General features: G+C 42.6%; 1 protein-coding gene across 5 annotated transcripts in view; it reads left to right on the forward strand.

The window, feature by feature from the left end:
• The window catches only part of SMG7 (SMG7 nonsense mediated mRNA decay factor), a 169,485-nt gene that overhangs the window by 103,098 nt on the left and 46,237 nt on the right, over positions 1-20,150 (forward strand). The gene's annotated exons all lie outside the window — the stretch shown is intronic.

A 20,150-nucleotide genomic window follows, 5' to 3' on the forward strand; every position in this document is an offset into this window, starting at 1 on the left:
ACATCTTCATTCATTTCTGCTCTTCTCACCTGACTTGGGCATAGGCCACAGGGGGATTATTAGCCTTGAACTGAAGTTATTTAAACTGTGCTGTGCTCTGCTGCTGGTTTTGATTCAATGCTAATTTGGGGTATTTGTGTTCACCTTTATGTGTGCTTTATGTATTTTATTGCTTGTTTGGTTGTGTATGTGTACCTTTGAGCCATTGAGCTGGATTTTAAAAGCCCTGTGCCGGCGCGCATATAGCCCCAGGACGCGCGCAAGTCCCGGGGCTTCGTACGAGGGGCGGGAGGGGGCAGGTCCGGGGGTGTGGCGCCGGCCCGGGGGCATGGCTGAGGCCTCCGGACCAGCCCCCGGGTCGGGTGATGGCGCGCCAGCAGCCTGCTGACGCGCGCAGATTTACACCTGCCTCGGGTAGGCGTAAATCTGCCAACAAAGGTGGGGGGGGGAGGGGGGTTAGGTAGGGGAAGGTGAGGGGAGGCGGAAGGAAAGTTCCCTCAGAGGCCGCTCTGATTTCGGAGCGGCCTCAGAGGGAACAGGCAGCGAGCGCTGGGCTCGGCGCGCGCAGGTTGCACAAATGTGTACCCCCTTGCGCGCCGACCCCGGATTTTTATAAGATACGCACAGCTACGCGCGTATCTTACAAAATCCAGTGTAGTTTTGTTCGCGCGTGTTCTGTTTTTGAAAATGTACCCCATTGTATTTATTATTCCTTGCTCAGAGTACTCATGGTAACTGGTGAGAGTAAAAAGTCTAAGAAGTGATAAGAATCAAACCTGTGCTGCCAGTATGTACCTTCATGCCACCCAGCTTAAGACCGACATCTAAGATCTTTCCTTTGGTGGCAAATGCTTTCCTGAGAGCTGAGTTGCAAGTGTTTAATATAATTATCCATGCACAAGTAGAACAATAATCAGCCAAACATGTGGAGTGCCATCATCTGACAGCACCAAGGTAGAAAAACACTTGGAGCTCACAAAAACTAAAAAGCTCTTTCTGAAAACGTGCAGGGCTTCCTGCACAGTTGCACAAGTCTCCTTTTTTTTTTTTTTTTTTCCTTCTGCTCACCTGAGGGACATTTATTTATTTTATTTATGTATATTCCACTTTTCGCACTTTTTTCAGCGCTTCAAAGTGGATTACATTCAGGTACTGGAGGTATTTCCCTATCCCCAGAGGGCTTACAATCTATGTTTGTACCTGAGGCAATGGAGAGTAAAGTGACTTATCCAAGGTCATAAGGAGTGGCAGTGGAATTTGAACCCTGGTCTCCTGGTTCATAGCCCACTGCTCTAACCACTAGTCTACTCCTCCACTTTTGCTCTTTCCTTAAAACCATCTGCAGTTTTTTTCCTAGCAAGTTCTGTTCTTTTCTATGTACCGTATTTTTTGCTCCATAAGACGCACCTACGATTCAGAGCGGGAAAATTAAAAAAAATAAATAAATAAATAATAATAATGGTGTGCTAAACCGGCTTTGTTCCTGGGCATCTGTGCGTCTTATTGACCAAATTAGGGGAGGGCATAAAATTTGTTTTGGTCCCCATTTCATTTTCAGGTCTGGAGAGGGCCATTTCTGACCACTCCCCAGATCAGAAAACATTTATCGTTCTCTTTGTTGGGGAAAAAACCCCAAAATAAAACAAAAAACCCCCATCCCACCCCTTTAGAGTTAATTAACTACAACCCCCACCCTCCTGACCCCCCCCCCCCAAGACTTGCCAAAAGTCCCTGGTGGTCCAGTGGGGGTCCAGGAGCGATCTCCTGCACTCGGTTGCCAGTATTCAAAATGGCGCCGATTACCTTTGCCCTTACTATGTCACAGGGGCTACTGGTGCCATTGGTCAGTACCTGTCACATGGTAGGAGCAATGGATGGCCGGCACCATCTTGTGGAGAAGAGACGGCTGAGGGGGGGATATGATAGAGGTGTTTAAAATCATGAGAGGTCTAGAATGGGTAGATGTGAATCGGTTATTTACTCTTTCGGATAATAGACTAGCAGGCACTCCATGAAGTTAGCATGTGGCACATTTAAAACTAATCAGAGAAAGTTCTTTTTTACTCAACGCACAATAAACTCTGGAATTTGTTGCCAGAGGATGTGGTTAGTGCAGTTAGTATAGCTGTGTTTAAAAAAGGATTGGATAAGTTCTTGGAGGAGAAGTCCATTACCTACAATTAATTAAGTTGTCTTAGAAAATAGCCACTGCTATTACTAGCAATGGTAACATGGAATAGACTTAGTTTTTGGGTACTTGCCAGGTTCTTATGGCCTGGATTGGCCACTGTTGGAAACAGGATGCTGGGCTTGATGGACCCTTGGTCTGACCCAGTATGGCATGTTCTTATCTTATATTATCTTATCGCTCCTGGACCCCCGCTGGACCACCAGGGACTTTTGGCAAGCCTTGGGGAGGTCAGGAGGGTTGGGGGGTTGTAGTTAATTAACTTTAAAGGGTTGGGATGGGGTTTTTTTGTTTTGTTTTGTGTTTTTATATTCGCTCCATAAGACGCACAGACATTTCCCCCCCCCCCCACTTTTGGGGGGGGGGGAAAGTGCATCTTATGGAGCGAAAAATACGGTATTTTTACAACTTTTCACAATGTCTGATGGTAAATCTGGCTTCAAAAGGTGTCCCTGATTTGTTCCTACAATCTGAATTCCCTGTATATACCCAGATCAGTTCTGCCTCCTGGGTTTTGCTTCCCTGCCAGCAGATGGAGACAGAAAGTTTTACTGACACTGCTACTTAAACCGCGTGTGCCACCTGCAGTTCCTCAGTATTTCTCTATCTCCGGCAAATGGTAGATTGTGCAAAACCTTCAGTTCTGCAGTCTGAACGGTTTTTGTTTTTTGAGTTTTCTTTTCAGGGGATTTTTGGATCCTAATGGTTCCTTTCCTGTCTGGTTGAGATGGGCGAGCTGGGGATTGGTAACCCTTTTATATGCTCGATCCTTAAGCCGTGGGGTGAAAATCTGGTGGTCCAGATCCCTCCCCTTCACGAGGCAGCTGCAGGCTTAGAGTATTTTTCCTTTGAGGCAGCCTATTCTTTGGGCAGCTCTGTTTTCCAGCCTTGGGAGGAGGTTTAATAAAGTTGAGAAAAAAAAAAAAAAAAAAAGCACAGCTAAAGCAGAAATACAGCGCTGCTTTGCAGATGACTGCCTCGGTGTTGATTTGGCTTAATGTTTGTGGTGTCCAAGCTTGCTGGTGTGTTGGCTGCTCTGTGATCATTATGGGACACGGGTCAGTTTGCTGCGCATGCGGCTCAGCATGTTCGCAGTTCAATAGAGAAGGGTTGTGCTCCAGCTGTTTGGTGGGCAATGAGGGTTCGTCTGAAGGCTGGGTGAGTGTTAAGAGGCAATGGAGGGCCCCCATTTCGGCTTCAATACCGCATCGGGGCTTGCATCGGGATGAGGATCCCTTCCTGCTCAGCGCAGGAACGGTAGCCATTTTGGATTCTTTTTCGCCCATTGCTGCAACGGGGGAGGGGGATGTTCCTCCACGGCTGTCCCCAGCATGTTTAGGCTCTGGAGGGGGGGGGGGGATCAGGGGGGCTTGGATGGGGAAGCGGTTCTAATGATGCCCATTCCTGATCCTCTCCTGTGACTGGGGCCTCAAAGCTTTTTTTCTGCTGATTTTGTTTTGCTATTGCATGAGGTCTATCTGGCTAAGCATAAGGTGGTGTCCTCTGGTGTGGATTTCTGGTCCCGGCTGTCTGAAGCGCATGCTGTGGGATCTAAGCCTGATCGGTCCTCAAGGGAAACGTGTTTTCCCTGTCCAAAGATTGTTGGGTCCTTCTTCTGGGTTAGGACTTGTTGGGGATGAGTTGGAGGACTTGGATGATGCCCCAGTAGAGCCAGGGGAACCTCCTGAGCATGAGTTGCCTTTTGATTCGGTGGCAGGATGTATTGATCAGGGGGATGATCTGTAGGGAATTCCGGTATCCGAGGGCAATGACCCTAAGATGGTCCATCCTTTTTAAGAAGGAGGAATTAGGGCCTTTAATTCTTCAGTCCATTCAGGAGCTTAGGGTCAAGGTGCCTCAGGAAAATTCTGATTTGGAGCGTGCAGATCTGGTCCTGGTTGGATTGTGGGGTCCTGGAAAAGCTTTCCCATACCACAAGTCAGTGAAAAAGCTGGTTGAGAGGGAGTGGGGGACTCCCAAAGCAGGCTTAAAGGTAGGGAGAACCATGGCGAAACTATCCCTTACCTGAGCAGATATTGGAGCTTTTCGCCCTTCCTAAGGTCGATGCTGCGGTTTCAGTGGTTACTAAAAAGATTACTATTCCTGTAGTGGAATCTTCAGCATTGAAGGACATGCAGGATGGTAAATTGGAGGAACACAAGATGATTTTTTTAGGTCTTGGCCCTGAGCTTGTGGGCTGCTATTTCTACTAGTTTATGCAGTAGACGTCTGCACTGGGTTCAGCAGCTGCAGGAAAATCATCTGAAGTCCGGCGAGGACGCGAGCAGGGCTGAGCGTGTAGAAGCGGTGGTGGTTTACAGGACGGATGCTCTGTAAGACTTAGTAAAGACCTTGTCTCGGATTATGGTGTCTGCAGTTTTGGCTAGAAGGTTATGGTTGAGGAACTGGTTAGCAGATGTCATCCAAGTCTCAGTTGGGATCTCTGCCTTTTAAAGGTTGGCTCTTGTTTGGTGAGGACCTAGAACAGTTGCTGTAGAATTTGAGCGACAATAAGGTGTACAGGTTGCCAGAGGATAAGCCTAAGGGCAAGAGATTTTTTCAGTCCTGTTTTCAGGATAGTAGATCTCGTCTGGCAAAGGGAGCACCAGGTCTGCAAAAGCAATTCTCTTTGGGGCCAACCCTGGGGTCAGGCCTTTCGAGGGGGGCCAAAGACCCTTCCGGGGTGCTACCGGTGGTAGTGCAGCTGGAGTTAAGTTCTCGCAGTGAAGTGAGGCTGGTCCACTCAGTCGTTCCTATTATAAGAAGTTGCTTGGCACGGTTTTATGGGGAGTGGACCAAGATTACTCAGGATCAGTGAGTCCTCAGTGTGGTAAGAGGAAGGCTATGCGTGAGAATTTGCTCGACCCAAATACAGCTTGTTCCTAGTTTCCCCTTGCGGATCCTTAGACAAACAACTTGTGGTTCGAGAAATGCTGGACTGGGGTGGTGATTCCAGTTCCCCACGAGGAGCAAGGCATGGGAAGGTATTCCATTTACTTTGTGGTTTCGAAGAAGGAAGGCACTTTCCAGCCAATTCTGGACTTAAGGGTAAATGCAGTGCTCAAAGTACCGCGTTTCCATATGCAGACCCTAAGGTTAGTTTTATAGTGGTGGTTCGTAAGCGCAAGTTTCTGGCTTCTCTAGATCTGACAGAAGCATATCTGCACATTCCCATTCATCCAGACTCTCAACAGTTTTTTGTTTTGGGTCAGCATTTTCAATTTCGGGCCCTTTCTTTTTATTTTGGCCTCAGCACCACACACCTTCACCAAAGTGATGATGGTGGTGGCGGCAGCTTTGCATCAGGAAGGTGTTCTTTTGCATTCTTACCTGGACGAGTGGCTTATCAGGGCAAGGTCGGAGGGTCCGTGTCACCAGTCAGTTCAGAAAGTGATTGCAATTCTCGAGTCATTTGGCTGGGTAGTGAATTTGGCGAAGTCACCTGCTTCCTTTGCAGTCCCTGGAATATCTGGGAGCTTGGTTTGCCACTTGTGGTGGCAAAGTGTTTCTTGCAGACGAGCGGGTTCATAAGCTACGGGGCAGATTCGGGACTTGTTAGGGTTGCCGATGCCCAAAGTCTGGGATTATTTGCAGGTTTTGGGCTCATTGGCTTCAATCCTGGAATTGGTGCAGTGGGTGTTTGCTCATATGAGACCCTTACAGAGGGCTCTTTTGGCGCGGTGGAACCTGATCTCATAGGAGTTTCATCTTGCTTTGCCATTCAAGGACGTCGCACAGGACATTCTGTCTTGGAGGCTTCTAAATTCTAATCTGGTTTGTGGTGTAGAGCTCAAGGTTCCAGATTAGGTAGTGCTTACCACCAATGCCAGTCTTTCTGGTTGGGGAGCGGTTTGTCAGAAGCAATCAACTCAAGGCCGTTGGTCCGTAAAAGAATCTTCTGGTCTGTCAATCAGTTAGAGACCAGAGCGGTGCGCTTAGCTTTATGTGCTTTTCTGCCATTGGTGAGTTGTCGGTGAGGATCCTGTCGGACAATTTGATAACAGTGGTGTATATCAGCAGAGCGGAACAGAGAGTTGACCAGTGGCCCAGGAGGCTCAAGAATTGATTCTTTGGGCGGAGCAAGCAACACCTGGAGCAGATTGCAGTGTTGTACATCACTGTGTTTGAAAACATCCAGGCAGATTACTTGAGTTGCAGAGTGTTAGATCCTGGTGAATGGGAGTTGTCAGACAGCGATAGCTCATTTGTGAGAGGTGGGGGCTCTCCCTACATATATCTAATGGTGACTCGCCAGAATGCCAAGGTGTTTTGATTTTTCAGTCTGAGACGGGAGCACAGGGCTGAAGGCATTGATGCTCTATTAGAGCCTTGTCCTCTGAGGTTCTGCTTTACGTCTTCTTTCCTTGGCCGCTCGTGAGCAAGTTGTTGTAATGGATCAGTCCTGTAGAGGAGAGACATCTGCTCATTCTGTTTTTATGGTATGGAATACAGACTTGTTTAAAAAAAAATTAAAGTTGATTGTTTTTATGCTTGGGTACAGGACAATACTGAGGAACTGCAGGTGGCACACATGTCAATAAAACTTTCTCTGTCTCCATCTGCTGACAGGGAGGCAAAGCCCAGGAGTCTGGACTGATCTGTGGTACTACAGGAACGAAAATTAGCAAGTAAGAACCAATTTTCCTTTTGTTGGCATTCTATGACTGATGCCAGTCCTATGACATTTCTAACTGTGCTACTTGTGCTCTGTCTCAAAGGCCCATTAAATCTAGACTGAAAGAGTTCCTCAGATCTCCACAATCCTTTGAATCAATGAACAGGAAATAATCTTAAGCTGATGGACCAGTTCCTGAATCAAAAAAGGCAGAGTCCTTTCAAGCCATGGCTTAAGACTAGTCTTGGTGCAGGCACCATTCCCCCTTGGCTAAAGAGAGAGAAATCTTCTGCTCCAGGGATGAGGCCTACAGATGCCAAAAAATCATTGGAACTGAAGGAAATTCCATTGGTGCCATTGCTCTTTGGCACAAAGTCACTAGTGCCATCAACCAGTAAAAACAATGTATCCTCATTGGACATCAACTTCCCTGTGCCAGCAAGAAAATATTGGCACTGATCGACAAAGTTGTTATGCTGAATCTACTTCTACAAAACAGCCACTGCTGAAGAATTTGGAAAATATATAATTCAGTCAGCTTATGATATATGATACTTCTAGAACATCTGCAGTTGCATTTGGAACTAGGTTAACATGACTGAGAACTTTTGATCTTTGTGAGGATGTTCATAAAAACTTGCCAATTATTTCGTTCACAGGAGAAGATCTTTTTGGAGAAAGAGTGAAAGAAACAGTGGATCTTTTTGAAAATCATTGTTCTGCTCGCTCTAACCTATCTGAAGCTACCCCAAGCAACCATTTTATGACAAAAAAATGGTCTGCCTCAGCAAAACAGAAGACTACCTTCCAAAAAGATATCAAACCTATTCCTTTCAAAGATCCTGGCTGCAGCAGCAACAGACCAGGCCACATTCTAGAGAACATAGTATAGCCTAAAGCACTCCAGATGCAGCAGAAGTCTAACCTTTCTTTTTGACTACAATATCACAAAAGTAACCTAGATAAATTTCAGCAGCCTTCCAGTGGGAGGAAAGTTTCAGTGCTTCATCCCTTTGTGGTTCTTGACTACAGACCATTGCATGTTGAAGACTATATAAAGAGGGTAGCCCTTTAATTTCAAGGACTATCCCCAAATCACCAAATATCACTCTATTGCAATGCAGCAACTTCAGTTCCTTCAGCAAGAACCGGCAGCCCTTGTTGAGGCAAATGTGGTAGAACTAGTTCCAGTGACACAAAAGAACACAGAGTTTTATTCCAAATATTTCCTCATTCCAAAGTGAACAGGTGGTCTCTACTCTATTTTAGATCTCAAACTTCAACAAACAATGAATTCATTGGGTACAATCCTACCTCAATTAGAGATTGACTAACAGCTCTAGATCTCAAAAATGGCTATACTCCTATCCTAGTTCAGTTTAACCATAGCCAACTACTGTTACCAATATTGAATTCTTTTTTTTTTTTTTTTTACTCTCCACAGCACTCAGGGTGTTTACAAAATGTCTTGTAGCAGTTGGTGGTCTTTCTTGGATGTATAATGTTGTCTTTCTTTAATTGGACATTTGGTTCATATCTAGCCAAAAAGCTAATTTTTCCACACTTAGTATGATAAACACCCTGCACACATTGCAATTTATCAGTTTCATAAAATCCAATTAGAACTGACTCATGTAACAAACTTGAGTGTATATTATCAGCCCAAACATTCAAGGGTATGTAAACTTTTTGAATAGGACAATTGTATTTCCTTGGTTGCTATGGGTAGTTTAATAATTGTGTTATTCTGATGTATAAAATAGTTTAATTTGAAATGCATTAAAAATGGCATGTATTGTCTGATAATTCATGTTTTCTTAAAATGCTATACAGAGTCTGCCAGGGGTATGTAAACCTTTATGAGCATAACTGTAGAGTTAAGAGCAATCTTCAGTGCTCTGAAGTTATTCAATCTTTGGCTAAAAGTAAGGTAATGTTGATCCAAACAGACAACCAAGTAGCAATGTTCTATATCAACACACAGGGAGGAACAGTCTCGTGCTGTCAAGGGGCTTGCAAGATCTGGAAATGGTCAATTTCCTAAGTATCTACCTGATAACTGTCTGTCTGTACCAGAAAACCAAAATCAGATAGCAGACAAGCTAAGTCCATCAACTAAAGCATAACTGGTTGCTGGATGATCAAGTAGCACAGTAACTTTCATCTTTGAGTCATTCCAGAAATAGATCTTTGCAGCGCTATTAAACCAAGTTCCCATCTACTGCTCAAGGACACCTGCAAGAGATGGTCTAGCAACAGATGCTTTCTCCATTCCATGGAATCAAGGGCTCTTCTGTTTCCTCCAATTTGACTGATAGCTAACGACAATTCAGAAGTTAAAATAAGACCAGACAAAGGTCTAATTTTGATAGCCTTATTCTGGCCTCATCAGACTTGGTTTCCATGGCTTCATTGCCTAGCTGTTCAACAGCCAGTAAGATTAAAAATATTCCCAGCCTTGACCACTCAATGCCATGAGAATCTTCATCTCGGCCTATAGTCAGTAGCGCTGAATTGCATGATGGTAGTTTCTTCTGTGTATTTACTTCCTGAAGTAACAGAGGTTATTTTAGTATATGAAAATGCTCTACTAGGAAATTTCACAGATTTAAATGGAAAAAATTCTCAATCTGGTGTTCTTGAGTAGTTCAAGATGCCTTTAACTGTCCTATGTCTCTTCAGTATCTTTAAAGCTCTTCAACTCTGATTTTAAAACTAGTTTTGTCAGAGTTCAGCAGCATACCAGATCAAAAAATCCCTATCTTGCAGCAACCTACAGTTGCCGTATTTATGAAAGGCTTAAACCATCTTAAACCTCCTGTTAAATATCTCCCTATGCCTTGTGATCTAAATATAGTTATCACTCAGCTCATTGAATTGCCTTCTAAACCTTCAGTGACCTCAGAATTGAAATTCTTCCTTGAAATGGTTTGTTTTTAATAGCAATAACTTCTGCCTGCAGAATAGGTAAATTACAAGCATAACTCTCCTTATACTCAAACTTATAACAGTAGTTTTGAAGACTCATCCTAAATTTCTACAAAGTTGTCTCACAATTTTATCTAAATCAATCCATTGTGTTGCCCATAAGAACATAAATTGCCATACTGGGTCAGACCAAGGGTCCATCAAGCCCAGCATCCTGTTTCCAACAGTGGCCAATCCAGCCTACAAGTACCTGGCAAGTAGCCAAACACGAAGTAGATACCATGCTACTGATGCCAGTAATAGCAGTGGCTATACCCTAAGACAACTTGATTAATAGCAGTTAATGGACTTCTCCTCCAAGAATTTACCCAAACCTTTTTTAAACTTAGCTACACTAACTGCACTAACCACATCCTCTGGCAACAAATTCCAGAGTATAAATGTCTGAGTGAAAAAGAATTTTCTCTGATTAGTTTTAAATGTACTACTTGCTAACTTCATGGAGTGCCCCTTAGTCCTTCTATTATCTGAAAGAGTAAATAACCTATTCACATCTACCCATTCTAGACCTCTCATGATCTTAAAGACCTCTATCATATCCCCCCTTAGCTGTCTCTTCTCCAAGCTGAACAGCCATAACCTCTTTAGCCTTTCCTCATTTCCTCATAGGGGAGCTGTTCCATCCCCTTTATCATTTTGGTCACGCTTCTCTGTACCTTCTCTGTTGCAACTATATATTTTTTGAGATGCGGTGACCAGAATTGTACACAGTACTCAAGGTGCATTCTCACCATGGAGCGATTATAGAGGCATTATGACATGTTCCGTCTCATTCACCATTCCCTTCCTAATAATTCCTAACATTGTTTACTTTTTTGACTGTCACAGCACACTGAGCTGATTATTTCAATGTAATATCCACTCTAATGCCTAGATCTTTCTTGGGTGGTAACTCCTAATATGGAACCTAACAGTGTAACTACAGCATGGGTTATTTTTCCCTATATGCATCACCTTGCACTTATCCACATTAAATTTCATCTGCCATTTGGATGCCCACTTTTCCAGTCTCACAAGGTCTTCCTGCAATTTATCACAATCTGCTTGTGATTTAACTACTCTGAATAATTTTGTATCATCTGCAAATGTGATTACCTCACTCATCGTATTTCTTTCCAGATTATTTATAAAAATATTGAAAAGTACGGGTCCCAGTACAGATCCCTGAAAACTCCACTGTCCACTCCCCTCCACTGAGAAAATTGGTCATTTAATCCTATTCTGTTTCCTGTCTTTTAGCCAGTTTGTAATCCATGAAAAGACATCGCCACCTATCCCATGACTTTTTACTTTTCCTAGAAGCCTCTCATGAGGAGCTTTGTCAAACACCTTCTAAAAATCCAAATACACTACATCTACCAGTTCACCTTTATCTACATGTTTATTAACTCCTTCAAAAAAGTGAAGCAGATTTGTCAAGCAAGACTTACCTTGGGTAAAGCCATGCTGACTTTGTTCCATTAAACCATGTCTTTCTATATGTTCTGTGATTTTGATATTTAGAATCACTTTCCACTATTTTTCCTGGCACTGAAGTCAGGCTAACTGGTCTATAGTTTCCTGGATTGCCCATAGAGCCCTTTTTAAATATTGGCCACCCTCCAGTTTTCAGGTACAATGGATGATTTTAATGATAGGTTACAAATTTTAACTAATTGATCTGAAATTTCATTTTTTAGTTCCTTCAGAACCCTGGGATGCATACCATCTCGTCCAGGTGATTTGCTACTCTTTAGTTTGTCAGTCTGGCCTACTACATCTTCCAGGTTCACAGTGATTTATTTATTTAAAGTTTTTTCTAGACTGACATTCGTTGGGTACAACACATCGGTTTACATGTAACATAAAAGCAGTGTATGAACTTTGGTTCAGTTCATCTGACATCACACTTGAAATTCATCTCTGAAACCGGTATCTCCCCAACATCTTCATTAGTAAACACAGAAGCAAAGAATTAATTTAGTCTTTCTTCAATGGTCTTATCTTCCCCAAGAGCCCCTTTAACCTTTCGGTCATCTAACCTCCCTCACAGGTTTCTTGCTTCAAAATATATTTTAAAAAGTTTTTATGAGTTTTTGCCTCTATGGCCAACTTCATTTCAAATTCTCTCTTTGCCTGCCTTATCAATGTTTTACACTTAACTTGACAATGCTTGTTTTATCCTGTTTTCTTCAGATGGATCCTTCTTCAAATTTTTGAAGGATTTTTTTTGGCTAAAATAGCCTCTTTCACCTCCCCTTTTAACCATGCCGGTAATCATTTTGCCTTCCTTCCACCTTTCTTAATGTGTGGAATACATTTGGACTTCGCTACATTCCCTTTTTTAAAAATTTTATTTATGTAAATTTCAATAGCCAACAGTCACTCAGCAGTGCATGGTTCGGAGAAATGTATCCTTGAAGGATACTAATGAAACAGAGTTAGGGCAGCCCAACAGAGAGGTTCCATTAAAAGCAAACATAGTTCATGTGCTTATATGTAAAAAATCATCGAAGATAATTATTTCCGAATTATCCCTAACAACTGAAAAGCAGGTTGTTAATACAAACAAAAAACACACTTTGAAATGTCTGTATTCCAATGCCAGAAGTCTAAGTAAGATAGGAGAATTAGAGTGTATAGCAGCAAATGATGAGATTGACAGAATTGGCATCACAGAGACTTGGTGGAAGGAGGATAACCAATGGGACAGTGCTATATCAGAGTTCAAACAGATGATGAAATGCTAAGAGAAATCAAGGAAGCTAACCAATTTGGCAGTGCAATAATAATGGGAGATTTCAATTACCAGAAAGAGAAGAAGCAAAGCCTTGCACATAAGCAAGTGTCACAAGACGCTGGTGCAGGATTAAAGTTTAATCACCAAGAAATGTTGTTAGAGTGTTTACACAATTAAACATCAAACACATATAAGGATTTAAAATGGCAACTCCATGAATTTCAAGTAATACTTTAAACTCGGTCCCCCGACACGGTCCCGTGTTTCGCCAGGCTGCGTCGGGGGGGAACCAGGGATACATTCAAATCTAGAGTGTAAAAACAAATACAAGTCAGTTCAAAACAATTGGTGAAGCTAGGCTACAATGTGACATACGTTTCACAAAAGTACATACCTCTAAAATGTCACCCGGAGCGCGCAGGCTCACACAGGTGACAGCTATTTAAACGGAGGAAAAGGCGCGAACGTGACAGCTTTCGCGAGAGCTGTCAAGCACTTACTTGACAGTTCCCGCGAGAGCCAGACAGCCAGAAAATCTCGATGGATATATCCCTAGTAAAACAAGTGCCACTCAATTTCTCTATTGAGGCCCTGAGGGGCAACCGTGGATGGATATATCCCTAGTAAAACAAGTGCCACTCAATTTCTCTATTGAGGCCCTGAGGGGCAACCGTGATGGATATATCCCTAGTAAAACAAGTGCCACTCAATTTCTCTATTGAGGCCCTGAGGGGCAACCGTGTGATGGATATATCCCTAGTAAAACAAGTGCCACTCAATTTCTCTATTGAGGCCCTGAGGGGCAACCGTGTGATGGATATATCAAGTCTGGACGGACTTGATTAACACTCAGAAACGCTTAACCAGGGCTGAACTTCACTCTTCCACGCTGACTGAATATTGCCGCATACGTCGTATCCCTAGGGGACTTCGTATCCAGAAGGCCCCTCGTTTACATACGGATAATACTACGTTTCTTACATGCTGGAATAAAATATTAAACAAATGTTCTTTGGATTTGATGGTCCTCATCATTGAAACCAACAAAGAGCTTATTGATCAACTTAAGACTGAAGTCACACAGAAATTGGATACCATTAAAGCTTCTACAGCATTGGAATCGTTTGACCAACAACTGACTGAGTTTCAGGATAATTTGTCCAAGTTCCGCACAGACTTAAAAGCGGTGAAATTTGGCAAATTTCAAAGAGACGCTACTGACTACCAGTCAGGTTATGTGTATAAATGGATGAATCAAAAACCCTCCAAGAAGGTGACTTTTGCCGAGGATACTTCCTCCTCGGGGGACTCTTCGGCAGAAGACTCTATGGCACAACGGCATCGCGGCGGTTCCCGTCGAAACCGGGCTCCCCCTTCGGCGGATGCTCAGGAACCAGCAGGGCCAGCTGGGGATATATCTTCTGGACAATTTTCCTCTTCCCGTTATTCGTCAATCGCTGCCTCTTTTTTAGATTCTGGCCAGAATCCACGGAACACCCGCAGCACGCGATCACGGGGGACCGGATCAACGCAGCGCATACAGAGACCGGTACGCATAACGCGAGCACAAGCGGACCCTTGGCAGTGACTGAGGAAACAGTTTATAATTTATCCTCTCGAGAACTATCAATGAATGAATTGAGTGTGTTACGAAAGGGACTCTCCTTTGTTCCCACGATTAAGGGGGATATGTTTGATGTATTTACACATCTTCATCGTTTTTTTCGGTTACTGAGGCTTAAACTGTTTTTTAAGGATACTGCACCCTCTGTTGATTTGTCAGTGGTACGTCCCAGGTCTCGATGGATCCCTCCCGGCCCCATTGATGTCACGCTTGGGGCTTTTGAACGTCTAGTGAGTATGGGAGTACACAATATATTTTCCCATACTCCATTCGTTCGGTTTAATTTGACAAGGGCTGAGTCAAACGCGTTAGCCACTCTGTCGAAGGACCAGTCCATTATTATTAAACCGGCTGATAAAGGAGGTGGTATAGTGGTCCAGGATCGCTCTGATTACGATGGTGAAGCACTTCGGCAATTGAGCGATCCATCTTTTTATAAACCATTATTGACTGACCCCACTGAGTCATTGAAGAATCAGATTAAACTTATAGTACAACTTGCCGCTGACCGACATATGATTACTGCTAAGGAGCAAAAGTTTTTGACTACACCTTTTCCTATTATGCCACAATTCTATACATTACCCAAAATACATAAAACTCTGACACACCCGCCTGGTCGACCTATCGTCGCTGGTATTGGCTCTCTCCTTGAACCTTTGTCACAATTTGTGGATTGTTTTTTGAAGCCTTTTGTGCCACTGATTCAATCCTATGTGAGAGACTCTACACATCTCATAACTTTGCTATCGGAACTAAGTTACCCTACTGACTCGTTTTTTCTGGTCACGTTGGATGTGGTCTCTCTTTATTCTAACATACCCCAACATGAGGCTCTACAGGTGATTTCAGACACTTTAGACAAACGACCTCACCCACATCGCGTATCGACTCTTTTTCTAACTCAATTAGCAGAGATAGCGCTTACCAATAACTTTTTTCGGTTTCAGAATGCTTACTTTCAACAGGTTAAGGGCACAGCTATGGGGGCCACCATGGCCCCCAGTCTGGCGTGCTTATTTATGGACCATTTTGAGTGTCAAAATGTTTATCCCTCTGAATGGTCTCAGTTCATTTTTGCATGGCGTCGTTACATTGACGATGTACTGCTCATCTGGACTGGGACCGACATTCAGTTTTACTGTTTTTTAGATTGGCTAAATTCAGTTAATATACACATTCAATTCAATTTTTGTATTCATCCACGGACCATAGCATTCCTGGACATTACTATAACCTCTGGGGTAGATGGCTTTGACACGTCTCTGTATCGTAAAGACACCGACCGGAATACCCTTCTTCAGTACCAGAGTTGCCATCCCCGCGCTCTGCGGGATAATATTCCCTCTGGACAATTTTTACGTTTACGCCGACTGTGCTCCACTCGTCCCGAATTCGTGGCGCAAGGGCGCCTGATGAGTGAACGTTTCATAGAGCGTGGCTACCCGCACAGAGTAGTTAAACGTGCTTTTAAAAGGGCGTTGCATTCTACCCGTGAATGGCTATTTGTACAGTCCACCCCCGCAGAAGATGACGCTAACAACTGCATTTTACCATTCTCGATTCTGGGGAGAGCAATCTCCACGATGATTAGGAGACATTGGGCATCTCTAGCCATGACTGAATTATTTGACAGTTCTCTACGCTTTACCTTTAGACGGGGTAAAAATCTGCGGGACCGGCTGGTCCACACATCCCCTTTAGCTGATTGGACTGATAGTGTTGGGGTACATGGTCCATGTGGCCGCTGCACCATGTGCAGTCATACCACACTGGCCCCTGAGTTTATACATCCTCGCACGGGGCGAGTTTTTACACTTCGCTCCACATCAGACTGCTGTACAAAGGGGGTAGTATACATTATTAAATGTCCTTGCTCTCTACTCTATGTTGGCAAAACTACCCGGATGTTAAAAACCCGTATGATTGAGCATTGCTCCAACATTCGCCTTCATAGAGTAGATGAGCCCCTGGTTTCGCACTGGATTCAATCTGGTCACACCGTCTCCGACCTTCTTTTTTCAGTAATTGAGGTTGTCCGTCCCCCCCTTCGGGGTGGGGACTTCCCTGAGGCCTTGGGCCGGAGGGAGCAGAGGTGGATCTTTACGCTTGACACGGTTGCCCCTCAGGGCCTCAATAGAGAAATTGAGTGGCACTTGTTTTACTAGGGATATATCCATCGAGATTTTCTGGCTGTCTGGCTCTCGCGGGAACTGTCAAGTAAGTGCTTGACAGCTCTCGCGAAAGCTGTCACGTTCGCGCCTTTTCCTCCGTTTAAATAGCTGTCACCTGTGTGAGCCTGCGCGCTCCGGGTGACATTTTAGAGGTATGTACTTTTGTGAAACGTATGTCACATTGTAGCCTAGCTTCACCAATTGTTTTGAACTGACTTGTATTTGTTTTTACACTCTAGATTTGAATGTATCCCTGGTTCCCCCCCGACGCAGCCTGGCGAAACACGGGACCGTGTCGGGGGACCGAGTTTAAAGTATTACTTGAAATTCATGGAGTTGCCATTTTAAATCCTTATATGTGTTTGATGTTTAATTGTGTAAACACTCTAACAACATTTCTTGGTGATTAAACTTTAATCCTGCACCAGCGTCTTGTGAGATTTCAATTACCCCAATATTGACTGGGTAAATGTAACATCAGGACTTGCTAGAGACATAAAGCTCCTGGATGTAATAAATGGCTGCTTCATGGAGCAATTGGTTCAGGAACCAACAAGAAAGGGAGCTATTTTAGATTTAATTATTAGTGGAACACAGGATTTGATCAAATTTAAACTAATAACTGGAAGGGGGGGACAATAAGTAAATCTGCATCTCTGACACTAAACTTTCAAAAGGGAAACTTTGATAAAATGAGGAAAATAGTTAGAAAAAAACTGAAAGGGGCAGCTGCAAAGGTTAAGTGTTCAACAGGCATGGACATTGTTTAAAAATAAATCCTAGAGGCGCAGTCCATATGTATTCCACACATTAAGAAAGGTGGAAGGAAGGCAAAACGATTACCGTCATGGTTAAAAGGGGAGGAGAAAGAGGCTATTTTAGCCAAAAAAAAATATCCTTCAAAAATTGGAAGAAGGATCCATCTGAAGAAAATAGGATAAAACATAAGCATTATCAAGTTAAGTGTAAAACATTAAGACAGGCGAAGAGAGAATTTGAAATTAAGTTGGCCATAGAGGCAAAACGCATAATAAAAACTTTTTAAAATATATCCAAAGCAAGAAACCTGTGAGGGAGTCGGTTGGACCATTAGATGACTGAGGGGTTAAAGGGGCTCTTGATAAGGCCATTGCAGAAAGACTAAATGAATTCTTTGCTTCTGTGTTTACTAATGAGGATGTTGGGGAGATGCCAGTTCCGGAGATGGTTTTCAGGGGTGATGAGTCAGACGAACTGAACGAAATCACTGTGAACTTGGAAGATGTAGTAGGCCATATTGACAAACTAAACAGTAACAAATCACCTGCACCGGATGGCATGCATCCTAGGGTACTGAAGGAACTCAAAAATGAAATTTCTGATCTATTAGTTAAAATTTGTACCCTATCATTAAAATCATCCATTGGCCAGGTACAATGTAACCCCAATATTTAAAAAAGGCTCCAGGGGCGATCCGGGTAACTATAGACCAGTGAGCCTGACTTCAGTGCCTGGAAAAATAGTGGAAACTATTCTCAAGATCAAAATCGTAGAGCATATAGAAAGACATGATTTAATGGAACACTAGTCAACATGGATTTACCTAAGAGAAGTCTTGCCTAACAAATCTGCTTCATTTTTTGAAGGGGTTAAACATGTGGATAAAGGTGAACTGGTAGATGTTAGTGTATTTGGATTTTGGATTTTCAGAAAGCGTTTGACAAAGTCCCTCATGAGCGGCTTCTAAGAAAACTAAAAAGTCATGGGATAGGAGGCGATGTCCTTTTGTGGATTACAAACTGGTTAAAAGACAGGAAACAGAGAGTAGGATTAAATGGTCAATATTCTCAGTGGAAAAGGTTAAATAGTGGAGTGCCTCAGGGATCTGGACTTGGACCGGTGCTTTTCTATATAGATATATATATGAATGATCTGGAAAGGAATATGACGAGTGAGGTTATCAAATTTGCGGATGATACAAAATTATTCAGAGTAGTTAAATCACAAGTGGATTGTGATATATTTACAGGAGGACCTTGCAAGACTAGAAGATTGGGCATCCAAATGGCAGATGAAATTTAATGTAGACATATGCAAGGTGTTGCATATAGGGAAAAATAACCCTTGCTGTAGTTACATGATAGGTTCCATATTAGGAGCTACCACCCAAGAAAAAGATCTAGGCATCATAATGGATAATACTTTAAAATCGTCAGCTCAGTGTGCTGCAGCAGTCAAAAAAAAGCAAACAGAATGTTAAGAATTATTAGGAACGGATTGGTTAATAAAACGGAAAATGTCATAATGCCTCTATATCGCTCCATGGTGAGACTAAACCTTGAATACTGTGTACAATTCTGGTCGCTGCATCTCAAAAAAGATTTAGTTGCGATGGAGAAGGGAACCAAAATGATAAAGGGGATGGAACAGCTCCCCTATAAGGAAAGGCTGAAGAGGTTACGGCTGATCAGCTTGGCAAAGACAGTTGAGGGGGGATATGATAGAGGTCTTTAAGATCATGAGTGGTCTTGAACGAGTAGATGTGAATCAGTTATTTACCCTTTCGAATAATAGGACTAGGGGGCATTCCATGAAGTTAGCAAGTAGCACGTTTAAGACAAATTGGAGAAAATTCTTTTTCACTCAACGCACAATAAAGCTCTGGAATTTGTTGCCAGAAGATGTGGATAGTGCAGTTTAATGTAGCTGGGTTCAAAAAAGGTTTGGGTAAGTTCTTGGAGAAGTCCATTAATGGCTATTAATCAAGTTTACTTAGGGAATAGCCACTGCTATTAATTGCATTAGTAGCATGGGATCTTCTTAGTGTTTGGGTAATTGCCAGGTTCTTGTCGCCTGGTTTGGCCTCCGTTGGAAACAGGATGCTGGGCTTGATGGACCCTTGGTCTGACCCAGCTTGGCAATTTCTTATGTTCTTATGTTAATATACATTTCAAGAAAAATACTTGAATGGGAATCATATGGTGTATAACAATGGAAAAAGAAAGGAAAAAAATTAAAAAAAAAACAAACAAAAAACCCCATCACTTTTAAAGTCCTCAAAATTGAGGATTCCAATAACACTACTTCAAGTAATAATAATAAGAAAAGAAAGAGAGCTATATGGAGAGCCACTATCATGAACGAACATCATACAGACTTATACGTCCTGACTAGGCTTTAGGAGAAGAAGATGACATTGAGGAAACTTTATTACTCAAACACAGACAACTGAGATGGATGAAAGAAGGTGTAAAAAGTATTTTGGTATTTTATAATGCATTTACAAGGGAACTTTAAAATAAGAGGCTCCCAATTCCAAAACTTTGGGTCTAAATAACAAATTGCTTCTTCCTTTTCTGAGTCTGCTTGGATAAATCGGAAAAAACATGAATTTTCATATTCAAAAAAAGTTCCAACAGATGATGAATAAAACATTTTAAGGATCCAATCTTTATCAGATTCCAATGGAAAAGAAACAAAGTAGCTTGTTTGACCAAATCTTTCTGAGAGGTATATAAAAAAAACCCTTAAATAAAGTTTCCAGGATAGCAGGAACATCCAGTGAGGACTTATCAGTAGGAGAAAACTTGCATATCATTGGGATCCACCACTCCCTTCTTAAAAGATGGTATATAATAAAGGCGTGAAGTAAGTGGAAACACCTGTTCAGGAATCTTCAAAATATCAATTAAATATTTCTTCCACATCTCTTTAGGAGCTAATGCTGAATCTTTAGGAATTTATAAAACAAAGGTTCTTCCCTCCCACTTGGTTTTCTAAATATTCCAGCCTAGAGGAGAACCACTGATTTTCCTTTATAATCTGTTGTAAATCGGACACAGTCCCAAGATCTTTTTTTTTTT

Source organism: Rhinatrema bivittatum, chromosome 10, assembly GCF_901001135.1.
Source record: "Rhinatrema bivittatum chromosome 10, aRhiBiv1.1, whole genome shotgun sequence".
In the NCBI taxonomy this organism is placed as follows: domain Eukaryota; kingdom Metazoa; phylum Chordata; class Amphibia; order Gymnophiona; family Rhinatrematidae; genus Rhinatrema; species Rhinatrema bivittatum.